The sequence below is a fragment of the Grammomys surdaster genome, unplaced genomic scaffold, assembly GCF_004785775.1.
Source record: "Grammomys surdaster isolate TR1022 unplaced genomic scaffold, NIH_TR_1.0 63, whole genome shotgun sequence".
Taxonomy (NCBI): Eukaryota; Metazoa; Chordata; class Mammalia; order Rodentia; family Muridae; genus Grammomys; species Grammomys surdaster.
In genome coordinates, this window is record NW_021604565.1 from 13,176,538 (window position 1) to 13,189,374 (window position 12,837).

At 41.6% G+C, this 12,837-nt stretch overlaps 1 protein-coding gene across 3 annotated transcripts in view; it reads right to left on the reverse strand.

Annotated features, from left to right (window-relative positions):
- Rnf19a (ring finger protein 19A, RBR E3 ubiquitin protein ligase) overlaps positions 1-11,255 on the reverse strand; it is a 43,705-nt gene extending 32,450 nt beyond the window's left edge. For 2 of the 3 annotated variants that reach the window (XM_028766406.1, XM_028766430.1), the window contains exon 1: positions 10,862-11,094. The gene's annotated coding sequence lies outside the window, so the exon portion shown is untranslated. Of the gene's footprint in view, positions 1-10,861; positions 11,095-11,225 lie in introns of those variants that run through there. The other variant, XM_028766414.1, reaches the window with a different exon arrangement.
- Positions 11,256-12,837: the final 1,582 nt, after the last annotated feature.

Sequence of the window (12,837 nt, forward strand, 5' to 3'; positions counted from 1 at the left end):
AAGGAAGGAAGGAAGGAAGGAAGGAAGGAAGGAAGGAAGGAAGGAAGGAAGGAAGGAAGGAAGGAAATGGTCCCAAACAAAGGTGTTTGTACTGCATATAAAAGCCACATGTAGTAAAGACCTAGTAAAAGTACTACTTTGTTGTTGCTTTAAAGGTGTGTGTGTGTGTGTGTGTGTGTGTGTGTGTGTCTGAAAAAGGGTGTCAGATCCCCCAGAGAGCTGGGAACTGAAATGGAGTCCTCTGCTGAAATGGAGTCCTCTGGAAAAGTAATGAATGATTCTTAATCCCTGAACCATTATCTCTCTAGTTCCCTGATTAGTTTGTTCTGACACAACTTGAATGACAAAATTGTTTTCTTACACTTTGTAAAAATTACAAAAGTTGAACAGTTCAGCTGAAACACTTAACCAACACTCATAATACTGATTTAAACAAAAATGAGTTCTAGGCTCTAAACTTAATCTAAATTTAGAAACAAAGTATCTTACAATCCTAGAAGGCTCAATCCACACAGATTTAGAAAACACTGTATTGGTCACAGTCCTAGTAAAAGCTACTGGAGAGCTAGCTCAGCAATTAAAAACATTGGCTACTCTTGCTGAGGATCCACGTTCTATTCCCAGCATCTACACAGCAGTTCATAACTATTCATATAACTCATTTCCAGAGGAGCTGGCGCCCTTCTCTGACCTCTGCAAGTATAGGCACAAAACACCCAGACACATAGAATAAAAATAGTTAAATTTTAAAGAAGAAAAAGAGGAGGAGGAAGAAGGAGAGGAGGAGGAGGAAGAAGAAAAAAACAAAAAGGTATTCTCAGTTAACTAAAGGGTGTACTTAGAAAGTCAGTGATCCAGTTAAAAATAAAATACCCAGCATACCCTCCAGGAATCAATTTAATACCTAGTGTCAGAAGAGAACATGGGAGTCAAGACCTCAACCAATTTTAGTGACAATAATAATACCCTAGGAGGAGTCTGTGATCCCTATTAAAAATACTGACACATCAGTCACTGGTCACTCCAAACAGAAGTTACAAGGATAGTGTGAAAACAACCTCGAATAGTGTTGAATCTGATGAAACCTAACATATTAGCTGAGGTGAGATGTAAGATAAGCTGTGTCTCACTGGTACCTTACACGTTGTGCAGCTTATAGAAAAATAGTATTTGCTAAATAAATGCTTTAGGTTTGCTAGTGCTGATGTGTTCTTATGAGTGTTTCTACATGTAAAATTTTAAACTATGAAAAAAAATCTTTTTTACCCTACAAGTACTATAGGATACAATAAAATGTTAATTACATTAATTATCAACACTACCCAATTTCAAGAATTACAGTTAAAAGTATCCTATTAATAAACATCTAATCGTGTACCTAAATAACTTATAATTAATTAGAGGTAACTTTATGAAATGAGGAAGGCTAGATTAAAAAAAAAAAAGTCTACAGACCAGGGATAGGGAGACAGCTGTTAGTGAGTTCATTCCCCACAAGCCAAACTTTAAAAAAGCATGGTATGCTAGTGAGTTCCTTCCCAACTACACACACATAGACCCAAACAAAAAGTTTGCAGATTAATACTTCAATTCTCTTAAATTACGAAGACCAAGTTTGTGTGTGTGTGTGTGTGTGTGTACGCACGCCTATATACACATGTGCTGATTCCCTATGGACTTGGTCTTTCAGACAGAGTTACAGCCTTTCAGACCGATCCCAGAACTTCAGTCAAGCCCTGAACCTTCTAAGTATACAGAGACTGAATGACAGATGCTAAAGCTAGCTTTCTTAAGTCTAACCAATTTTTCTAATTTTCCTACCCCTCTTCAGCCCTTTAAAAAAATTTCATCATCCTAATTCAGCAGAAAGAAGTTATGGAGAGTCATCATCCCGATCCCTTGGTTTGGGTGTTATGGTTATTTTATAAATTATAGACAGGTTGCCATTTTAAGGGATAATTTAGAAATGGTCATAATTTTAAACAGAGAGGAAATGTATGGGATGTATTACTAAATTTACTCTTAAAACAAAGCATTGTATAGTTACAATCTTACATTGGTAGAAATCTGTATAATGGATGCAAAATTGAAGTTCTAACTTTTTACATTGGTACAGAATTTATATATTGGTACAGACTTGAGGTTTTCATTAGTATACATTTTTATATTAATACAAAACTCAAAATTAATATTATTACTCTTAAATAGGCATTTGTGCCTGTGCAACTCATTTAAGAATACAAGGCTTAGACCCAGTCCTTCTAGTAGCTGCTATTACAAACTGTTCAGGATGATTAAGTAATGCAAGTTAAGGGCCAGATCGTAGTGATATTAGATTCTGATTTAATTATAATATGGTGCTTTCATTATTATTCAATTAGAAATAACTAAGAGGAATCAAGGTTTAAGAGTTCAGATATACCTTATATAGACAGTCTTCAAAACCATCAGAAATCCACAGAATTTCACATGTAAAATCATGTCATTATTAATGAAAATTTTGACTAAAAGACATGTCTGCTCCTGACAGTACCCCCTTCACAGTTTAAAGAAGATACTGAGCATCATAACCTTCATATGGAGTTGCTCCAGTTGTGGCAAGGTAGCCACTGAGCAAGAATTGCCCTAATTCATCTACAGATAAAAATACTGTCCAGGAAAGGACACATGATGCTGGATAGTCAACGGCTTAGCTCTGCCAAGACAGGGTAAGCTAGTCCTTCATAGGTCCTGCTTCACATACACACACACATATACACAAACATACATAAGTACATATATACATGCGCACACACACACACTTGCTGTCATATCAGATAATCTTTTTTAAAAATTATATTCAATCGTACAGCAATTTTCTAATGAGGAAATTTTATAACTCACATCTTTGTTTTCATGACCTTTGGTTTTTTTCCCATTTAGAAACGGCTTACCCATTTCAAGACTATACTTTTAAAATTCACAGACTGGCAATAGCTAAGTGAGTCAGGGACTTGCCACCAAGGCTGACACACTCCGCTCAATCCCTGGAACCTTCATAGTAGAAGAAAGAGAACTTCTACTTCTGAGTCATGACACAGCACCCACTCACCTCATAATAAGCAAACAAAATTTAATGAATTTTTGGGGAGGGAAGGGATTAGGGTCTCATTATGTAGTCCTAGCTGTATAGACCAGCTGGCCTCAAAGTAGCCAATAGCTATGCTCATTTTATGTATCTCTCGCCCCCATTCTTTAACTTGGAAAGCTTTTATTATTCTACCGTTAACTTTATCAACTTTTTCTTTTGCCACCTTCTATCTGCTGTAATTTCCATCCTGTATGTGTGTGTGTCTATATGCAACATGTTAGTGAGTGCTCTCAGAGTCCCTAATAGGATGCTGAATCCCCTGGACCTAGAGTTACAGTCAGCTGTGAACAGTCTGATATGAGGGCTGGGTTCCAAACTCAGATCCTTTAGAAGAGCAGCAAGCACCCCTGACCCCTGAGCCATCTCTCCTGCCTGAAATGGCTTTTCTCACCAGTATAGCCAGTCATTTAAAATTTTGGAAAACATTGTTTAAATACATAAATTTCTTGAAAATATAGTGTTTTCAGCTGTCTTACATTTATGTAGCTAAGACAGGCCTATCTCTAGTGATCTATTATTAAAAACAGAACAACATTACTTCTGAATTTGGAGGGAAGGGACAAATCATTAGCATAGACAAGTATCCACTTTAAAAAAAAATCCACTCCAAATTTGAGAACCACAATTTTCCATGGTCATATACACACCTTCTACCCCTAAGATACTTTCTATGATTCCAAGAAACAGAAACTACAAGTTCAGAATAAACTACTCCCACATGCCAAAGCTTCCCAAAAGAGATAGGACTTGAACAACTTCATACTCACCTGCTACATTTACTTATATAAGCCCAGTTCTTTACTAGAAAGTAGAGCAGAATGGTGCTCTGTAGTTTTAATAATACCCATTATAAATAATATTCATTATCTATGAGTTAGAAAACAGTACACTGCTATAAAAGAAGGTAATATTCATTCAATTGGGGGAGAAAGATTAAAAACATTCCAGTCTCTTTTGAAAGTAGGAGCATATTAATATGGAGTTGGTAGATACTTAACTACTGACTCCTAAGGGGCATTAACCTAAAGATGTTTGAAAAGCAGCCATTAAGGTAGGGGATAGTTTAAAAAGTTCTAAAACCCTGGAACCACATCACAACTATTTTGATGGAAATATGCCTTCTAGGTCTGGGAGTAGGGGTTGAGGTAGGCCTAGAAATGGAACTTGGGGAGTTTTTATAGGATGATGTGTAAAATCATGACCATGAATGAAATCACCAAGGGAGTAAATATAGAAAGGTGGGAAATTAGGCCTATGGCATTGCAACACTAAGGTACAGGAGAAAGTGACAGGAAGATCTCTTAGTGATGACACATGAAGGAGGCAGAGCCTGTTTACTAACTCTCATCAGTTTACTCACCCCTCACCCCTCGACCCCAAGTATGAACAACACCTTAAAAGTGAAGAACAAACAGGGAACAAGTTGGAAAAAGAGGTAAGAAATGACAGGAGCAGAAGTAACAGAACATATAGTGTGTAATCTATTTCCTAAGCCTGTTGAGGCTGGAGGGTATTAGCATACTTCCCAGCAGGTCTAAGAAAGGATTAGGATATAACTATCTAGAACCTGATAATCACAGTGCATGACAGAAAGGGACAATAAGCACAAGCCTTTGGGTCACTGAAGATTTTTTATTATATATTAGTTTCTCGTGGGTGCTGTCAAATCACAACAAACTGGTGGTGCTTAAAGCAACAGGTATTTACTTTCTAAATTCTGAGATTAGAGGTGGGGCTGTGTTCCCTCCTGTACTTTTGAGTAGAATCTGTTCTATGCCTCCTCTTAGCTCTGGGTTTTGGCTCCAGTCTCAGTCTCCCGGTAACAGCCTCCTTCTTCCATGTCTTCTACAATTTCCTGTTTTCCTCTTATAAGGGCATCTATCCCTGGATTTTGTAACAACCTGGACATTATTGTAACTGATTTCAAACCAAGGGGAGAACAGGGTTTAGAGGTGGTAGCAGGGCACTCCATTTGTAGTAATCTCACTGGGATTTCTTCTGTTTTATACCAAACTAGGTATAGTAGGACAAGGTGCTATTTAACAAGAGCTCTTCTGTAGAGTCTTGTCTGAGTAGCCAGAGTTGCACATGCCTAATTAGTTTATCCTAATTCACTGCCATAAAGGACAGCACACTCTCCTTCATCTTACAGACAGGGACAGAGAATGAGGCACAAAATAAAGCAGAGCAGAAGCCTGGTACCTGTCAATCCAACTCAATAATCCTGCTGTAGGAAGTGCCAATTCCATATATGGATGGCTTCAAAAGATTTAAAAAAAAAACTTACTAAGATGACAATAAAAAGAAACAATCTCTGCAAGAAATAACATGCCATACAGAAAGCTCTTAGAGCCACAGTCCACTGTGAAGTTGAAAGAATGAAAGCCACCTGTTAATAATGCCTGAGTGTCATTTGGATGTACTGGGCTAAATAAAATTTATTACAAAAATTAGTTTCACTTTATTTCTTCAACTTTCTTAATATAACACTGGAAAATCTCAAATCACAGTTGTGGCTCACAGTGTATTTCTATAAATAGCTGTCATGGATGGGAATATAGCTCAGTTGGTAGAATGCTATCCTAGCATGCACAAGGCCCAGAGTTTGAACCCCAGCACCACATAATCACATTTATAATCCCATAAGTTTAAGAGGAGAAGGAGAAGGGTCGGGACATGGCAAACTGGGCTATGTGTGATGAAAGAGGAGAGAGAACAGAGGGACAGAAGAGAAAGGAGAGAGAAGCACATGAGAGCACGTCTCCCACTGTAGATATTTATTCACTTAGCAAATACTTAATACTAAAATTATTTCACTGTACACACCAAGTTTATTCTAGATGCTAAGATTTTCAGCATGAACAAAGAGAAGAACTCTGCCACCACAGAGCTTACATTACTTGCTATACATTCTCACATGTGATCATGCATAAAAATAGTAATATAGTAATTGCAATATTGTAATATAGTAATATAATAATTGCCAATGACAAGGCTTTATTTAGAAATTATCAAATATAAATCTGTAATTCCAGACTAATGACAACTTATCTTGTGATACAGTAGGTTTTAGTACAGAATACTCATCCAGAATGCTTTGGGTTTTTTTTGTTTTTGTTTTGGGTTGGGGTTGGGGTTAGGGGTAGGGTGGGTTGGGTTGGGTTTTTGTTTTGTTTGTAGAAAGGATCTCATATGTAGCTCTCTGGCTGGCCTGAACTCTGTATGTAGACTAGGCTGGCCTGGAACTCAGATATATACCTACCTCTACCTCCTTCTAATGATATCAGTTTCCACATAACCTGCCCTGGCTTCTTGGTCCATCCTAACTAATTTGTTCCTTATGATTCAATTTTAGAAGTTCCAGTGGCAACATGATAACTATTCACGGTACAAGAGCAGTTTCACTCTTAGGGGCACTAGAGGGGTAGAAGAAGAGTATTAGGGTACATACTTTCAAGAGACAACTTCAACTTTATGGAGTAAAGATACAGATCTGAAGTTTCTTTGGGGCTTAAATTAAACAAAGGTAACTTCTGGCCCAAACTATGCTTCGAAATTCAATGTACAAACTTATCTTTTAAGCTAAAACAGCTCACTAGTTCTCTCCTATTGAAATCTTCACATAGCAAACCCCTTTTAAATAAGACTTCTAAAACAAATCAACAGGGCTAATAACCAAACCACTATAACTCCAGTTCCAAGGGCATCCGACGCCCTCTTCTGGGCTCCACAGAAACTGCATACATGTCCTACACAGACTTACATGCAGGCAGAACACCCACATAATAAAAACACAATAAAATAATTCTTCAGATATTACTAATAACAATGAAAACAATATTGTAATATGTATTTTAAAGGAACTCTTATTTAAAATGTGCTTTTTTTCCACTTTCATATATCAAGTATGACATATGACAACTCTATAGAAACAATGAAGTATCTAAGTCTGAAACACCTAAAATTATTTCAATGCCTTTTTTGGTTGAAGTCTACCACCATCTGAAATACAGATGTGTTAAACAATGAATATTCTCCCTCACTCTTTAGCCACACAGGTAGGTGTGCTTTCAACATTATGCATCTTCTGTCACTTAACAAAGAATTGGTATACTAACTTAAAAGAATGGAAAATTATTCTAGTTGAAGGAGAAAACTGCCTAGGTAAAGTCAGGAAGTGCATGCCGATAAGGGCCTGATATGGATGTCTCCTCAGAGGCCTTCAAGAGTCTGACATATTCAGAGGCAGATGCTCACAACTAGCCATTGAACTGATCATGAGGTTCTCAATGGAGGAGTTAGAGTGAAGACTGAAGGAGCTGAAAGGGTTTGTGGCACCATGAGGAGAGCAACAATACCAACCAACCACAGCTCCCAGGGTCTAAACCACCAGCCTGGGAGCACTTATGGAGGGATCCAGGGCTTCAGCTGAATATGTAAGAGTGGAAGGCCCTGCTGGGCACAGGTGGAAGAAGAGATCCTTGACCTCATGAAGGCTGGACGCCCCAGGGGGTGGGAATTTTGAGGGTGGGGAAGTGGGAGTGGGGGGGGTAGGTGGGGGTTACATCCACGGAGAAGAAGGAGGAGGGGTAAGGGGATGGGGGGTTCCCGGGTGGGTGGGGGATGGGGTAAGGGGATAACATATGAAATGTAAATAAAATATCCAATAAAAAAAAAGAAAAAAGAAAATTCAGTTACTCTTCATCACTAATCCAATTAATATCAGCTAAATAGGAGTCAAGCTAACCTTTTAGCCGTGTTCCCTAGATGAGCATGGGCCTTTTAAAGCTGGCTACTATTCTGTTCTGAGGAACTAGCTGGACAAACACAATCAGTGTACTATGCAATCAAATATACTTTAGAAATTCAACTTTACTTTGGCTCTTAGCCCAAGATGCCCAAGGTTGTTGTTGTTGGTTTTTTGTTTTTTTTTGGAAAACCTCAACTATAAAGAAAAAAAAATCAATAAAAGAGCATAAGCTTAGTCAGTAAGAACACTAGCCTGCATTTGACAACTGTCACCTACAGTACCATCTGAAAGACAAGCAACAATCCTCTAAAACTTTCTATCTCCTGCGTATAGAAGATATAAATGAGTAACTCTTGACATAAAAGTACCCAAATTTATTACCAGCTGATTATGTGCCAAACACTTGACTAGAGATGTTTACAAGTTATCACAATTATTTTGGCTTCTTAGAAAGATCAAGAAACTACACCTTCAGTGCCCTCCAGATGATGAGGTGACTGATGACTGGTGTTCCTGCTGCTGTCTGCCATGGGGTCTAAATTGCTCAGTTAGCTTCTAACAATGTTCCCACCTCAATCTCTAGAGTCGCTAAATTACAAACAGATACTAACACAAAGAGGTGAGAGGCAGGTGATTAGAGAATATATGTTTATTAGGTGGTAAGGGCTGACTAAAAACTAAAGGATTTCTGTGCTATATCTAAATGTTTAGGAAAGAAACAAGGCTTGTCATGCAAATATACAAGATTCTTTTCAGAAGACAGGAAAGAAGAAAAATAAAAAGCTTGCCTCAAAGAGGGCGGAGGTACTAAGATACTTGCTAGCTTGTGCAAGGCCCTAGCCTCAAGACTAGCCTCACATATGCACACACACACAAATGTCTGCCAAAAACTATGCATACATCTATATTCCATCAAAGTACAGTGGTATCACCAGGCTGGCAAGTAGCACAGGCCTTTAATCCTATCAGGGGCAAGAACTCTGTGAGTTCAAGGCCAGCCTTGTATACATAGCAAGTTCCAGGCCAACCAGGTTACAGAGTGAAACCCTTTCTCCAAAAAAAAGATGTGTGAGGGTGTTAGGGGGGCATGACTCCTGAGAACACTGTACTCACAACTGCAAAAGCACTGTTTGGAAGCCATGTTCGAACACGGCAAATCAAGTCCATTGACTTTCTACCTGGTGCCGAAGTATCTTTAAAAACACTTTCGTAGAAAACAATATGGCAGTCTTTTTGCCAGATTAAGAAAGACACCAAAAATTCAACAAATTGCCACAAATATTCAAAATTAAATTCTAACATTTGCTAGGCAACAGTACAATGAACATTTTTTAATATTAATTCTAATGTTCAATGGAGACATCTCCAAGACGAGACATTTCATACAGCTATTTCAGTAATGAATAGGCTTGTTTCAACTTCTAAAATAATCCTGCAATTAAAAAAAATAACCTTACTGGAGTTCTAGAATGAGAATCGATGATATAATAATAATAAAAAAAGTGCACTCAGGTTAGCTGCCATGTGCATTCTTCCTCAGAAAGACACCCTGCAATGACATTAAAATGTTTCCATGGTCACAGGAAATTTAAGCTTACACTGTATACAGTATTTAAAAACAAAAAACAAAAAAAATACCCAAAAAAGGCTTGCTTTTGTTTTGCATAATTTGGTTTAGTAAGTCCCAAGACTTAATACCAAATCTTTGCCCATGAAATTGCAAGTACCAAGTAAAGAACACTTGAAAGTAAGGACATCGCCATTTTCTAAATATTTACATTCTAATTCAATACAGACAGTTCCCCGCTAACAAAGCTTAAGCAGGCAAATATGGAAATGACTTGAATTACAAACAGAAGCAGTAAGATGTGCACAGAGACCGATTTACAGCGAAACCGGAAAGGGAAAAAAAAGACAAGTATATCGTCACACTACATACAATGAAAAGGGTCAAAATCAGGTCAAATTAAGAAATAATTAAATTCAGGTTAAAATAAGAAATAATCAAAGACTGCCAGACACACACACACACACAAAGTAAAATGAGGGAGATCAAAATATTTTGAAAGCATCATCCAAGGGAAGGACCGCTTTCATGTCTCCCGTTTGCTATCATTTTACACCAGCCTTTCTAGCCCACCCCTAGGTTTGAAAATTGCAGCGGCATTTAAAGGCCGTCCTTTCTAACATTACCAACATTCTGCGACATTCTCACCAGTAAACCCTACACAAAGTAAAGCAGCAGTCGTGTATTTCTACCTCCAAGGGCGCCTATGAGCAAAAATTAAACCTTTCTTTCTCCATATATAGCCTTCACCATTCTCTTGCCTCTTTTATTTGTTACCCTTGTCTCGGGATTAATGAACCCTAAACCACTTCTTCCCATTAATGGAAATGGAAAAAAGAGAAGAGAGCAACAGCAGAGTGGAATCCCAGATCGAAGGAAAAACTGGCAATTCAAAGTGGTGGCCTCAACCGGAGTGAGGGCAGGGAACACCCCGAAGGTGGAGTCCCGGAAGACCCCCGTTCACACGCTTCACCCCCAGGCCACACGGCTTTCCGCGCCGGTGCCAGAGTGTGTGCGCGATCTCTGCTCGCTAAGGAGGCGGTCATCTCCCGCCGCCCTCCCGAGCCCCAGGCGGCAGGCTTCGGGGGCGAAGTCCGCGGCGCCCAGTGTGCGGCGAGGCCCGGAAAGCGTCCCGTTAGAGCCGATTTCACCCGTCAGGAATGCGCTCCGCCCCCGCCGCCTCCCCACGGCGGCCGCCCTCCGGTCTCGTCCGCTCCGCGGCCCCGGAACACTCGCGGCAGCGCGGCGGACAGTCACAACACCGTCGGGACCGCAGGCCCGGCCCCTACGTCCCGGTCCGCACCCCAGAGAGGGCCGCGCCGGTCTCCCAGCCCCAGTCCGAGGCCTGAGCGGCGCCTCGAATCCCATCCGTAGGGGAGCCACCCGGCCCCCGCTGCTCCGGAGCCCGCCGTACCTCAGCTTCTCAGGGCGGCGGCGCCGGGCGGCGGGCGAGCAGGCCCATCCCGCGGAGGCAGAAAGTGGAGGAAGAACGGAGGACGGCGCTTTAGCACCGCCACGGAACCTTCTCAGCCACGGCGAGAGCTGCCGGTGGAACAGCTGCCGGCGGCCGCTTTCCCGAACTCCCCTCAGTGACTCTAGCCAGACCGTCGCAGCCGGGAACCAACACAGCAACTGCCATTCTCCCCCGCCCTCGCCCTCAGGCCCCGCCCCTCCGCCCCTCCGCCCCTCCTGCCCCACCCGACGTGGCCCCGCCCAGCGTGCCTTGCGTCTCGGCGTCACGCCCCTCCCCTCCCCCCACCTCGGCCGGCCGCGGTTACCTCTGGGATCCGGTAGTTCTTCGGCTCGGGCACGTTCGCCTCGCGCTGCGCGCTCTCGATGCCGGCCCTCCCGCGGGCTGCGACTCACTCGGAGCGCGCCGGACAGTGGGGCGGGATACGCCCTTCTCGTCACAACGACCCCGTCTCTGTGAGGCGATCAGAGGGGACGGCGGGAGCCGCGCCCCAGGTAGAGCGCGTGCCGGTCTGAAGGACTCTGACTCGGCTTTTCGCAGCCTGTTTTCACCTCTTTGTTTCTCACCGTTCACCTGCGTGATTGGCAGCCCTCCGGAGAGCGGAGCCGAGGTGTGGAGGCGGGGTTCTGCTACTCTCGGTCTCAGCCCTTATCAATTTCTGATATAGTCAGCCGGCGTGTTCCATTCTCCTCCAGCTTTTGATCCAGTCGGACACCCTTTGAATTTTTCACCTACACAAGACTTGGTATAGACGTAGTTAAATAAACCGATCCTTTTCCTGTCCTGATCCCATCCTCTCCTAGTTTATTTCTCTTGTGGACTTAGATCATTTCCTTAGAGTCCTGAGAAATGGATGTGATGGATGCGAAAATGCCCGTCCACCATCTGTTACTTAAGCTTAATATATCACTCGATCTTTATTTCAGTATGTCTAAACTAGAAACTAACCAAAGAGCCGTATATTCCAAACCCCACTCGGCCTCTTTGGTAACCCGTAAATTTTTCCCAGTTAGGAACAGGCTTAAGTGGTTTAGGGCTAAATGTCTTTGACCACACATCTTAAAGGGAGTAATTATGGATAAATGAAAATTTATTGGAAGTTGAGAGCCATTATGTGCATACCTTTAAATGCTACCCAAAGGCTGCAGTCGATATCCAATAATCTACAAGACACCTTAAGCCTACAGATAGTACAAGAACAGCTTTACAGTATAGATGGGGTAATGGCCGGTAAAGGGTTTGAGTAAAGAATTGTGCAGAATAACAATGGTCCTGTATTCCGTATAGTCATCATAGTTCCTAGAAATTGGAAAGGTCTGCCGTTACTCACTGGTCCAATATGAATCTCCTGAGAAAGTTGTACCTGAAGGACATCTCCACTTGGATCTATGGAGGCACCTTGTGCTGGATAGTTTTATTTGAACATGAAACAAGCTAAAGTCATTTGAGAGCAGGGATCCTCACTGAAGAAAATGCCTCCATAAGATTGGGCTGTAGGCAAGCCTGTAGAGCATTCTCTTAGTGATTGATGGAGAGACTGCCTATTGTGAATGGTTCTATCACTGGGCTAGTGGTCCTGCGTTCTATAAGAAAGCAGGCTGAGCAAACCATGATGAGCAAGCCAGTAAGCAGCACTCCTCCACAGCCTCTGCATCAGCTCCTGCCTCCAGGTTCCTGCCATATTTGAGTTCCTGTCCTAACTTCTTTCAGTGATGAACATTGATATGGAAGTGTAAGCCAAATAAACCCTTTCCTCCCCAAGTTGCCTTTTGATCATGGTGTTTCATGGCAGCATCACCTAAGACAAACCTATAGCTCAAGTCTGTCTGAGATAGACAGGGGTTTATCTAAAACAAACCTTACTACTTTCATTCAACCAGGGCCAAGCCAGAAGTCCAGGGTTCTCCCCAGACACCCTG